This window comes from Galeopterus variegatus, unplaced genomic scaffold, assembly GCF_000696425.1.
Source record: "Galeopterus variegatus unplaced genomic scaffold, G_variegatus-3.0.2 Scaffold12447, whole genome shotgun sequence".
NCBI classification, from domain to species: domain Eukaryota; kingdom Metazoa; phylum Chordata; class Mammalia; order Dermoptera; family Cynocephalidae; genus Galeopterus; species Galeopterus variegatus.
In genome coordinates, this window is record NW_007738558.1 from 16162 (window position 1) to 17569 (window position 1408).

Below are 1408 nucleotides of genomic sequence, written 5' to 3' on the forward strand. Positions count from 1 at the left end.
GGGAAGACTTTCTATATCAGAAAAAACGGACCCAAGACATAAGGCCCTAACGGGGCACCCAGAAAACTGTGACTCCTGGCAAGTGGGTGCCAGGAATGCAGGTAGAGCTCCCAGGCTACAAGGCAAGTCAGTGACATGATGCAGACCGGGAAGTCCTTCTGAGTCCTGGTGACCACTGGACACAGGAATTCCACACAATGAGATGGGGATATGCCAATGTGGAAACGGGGAAAAGCTACCATCCACTCCCCAGTTAGTGTGAATCCTGCCACATAGTTGTGAAGCCAACACTCACAATGTGCCCCAGGGCAAAGCCCAAAGGCTTCCACAACTAATTCCATGAAGATCCCACAAGAGAAACATGCTCAGGACTAGGGAATAGTAGATACCACACTGCCTAAAACTAAAGAATATTTTAAAATACCTGTAAAGCAAATTAACCCTATGTTTTTAGTGTACCAAAGCCAGCAACTGTTTAAACACTTTAGATCCTATTTAATCCTCAAAACAACCCTCCTCGAGGGACCACTAGGATCTCCATTTTACAGGCACCAGGAGTCAATATAGAAGTCTGCACATGTTAAGGGACAAAGGGGACAAGCAATAAAGTGTAAAAGCTCATCTTTAAATGCAGTACCTACTCAGTATAGCCGATATTCATGTAACAGGGAGAGACTTTTCAAGCACCTGCTTTTATCAGTGTCGCCTCCTGAGCATTACTTCCTCCGTTTTTAACATATGGGGAAACTGAAGACAGAGAGGTAAAGGAACTTGCCCAACCTCTAAGCAGAGGGAGTCTGTGGCTTGTATTGAAGCTGTAGGAAAGTGGATCCCTCTGCCCAGACACCCCCGTCCCCGCACACCAGCTGTCCAAGGCAGCTCATGCCCCAGCAGCTGATCTATTTTTCAGTCTCTAGAATGGGTGCAGGGTGGAGGGTTTTTCCCTCCACTACAGTGAATCTGACTAACCGACAGCGGGTGTCCCCACTCAAAACCACTCTCCACCTTGTGTCAAGGATGCTCTTCGTTCACCGTCAAGGGCGGTGTTAACCCCTGGCTTAAACACCTTGGAGGGGTCCCCTCCCCGACGCCGCAGGCGCTCAGTGCGGGACGCCCGGCGGGTCTGACTCAGAAGGGCTTTGCTGCCTAATGTCCGGGCCCACCCAGATCCCGGCCCGCCCCTCCGTCCCCTGCAAGCCTGACGCTAACAATTCGCAAGAGACGCTTCTTCCCTGGGGCCCCCTGCCTTAAAGGAGGAGAAGAAAGGGCGCCTAAGCACTTCCACTCGCCTCTCCCGCTCCTCTCTCCAGGCCGGCGAGGAAAGCTGGCCCGCGGGGCTGGACGGGGAACGTCGCAGCCGCAGGTGCGGCCCCAGCCGCCCGCCCCGCTCCCGCCCCCGCCGCCGCCG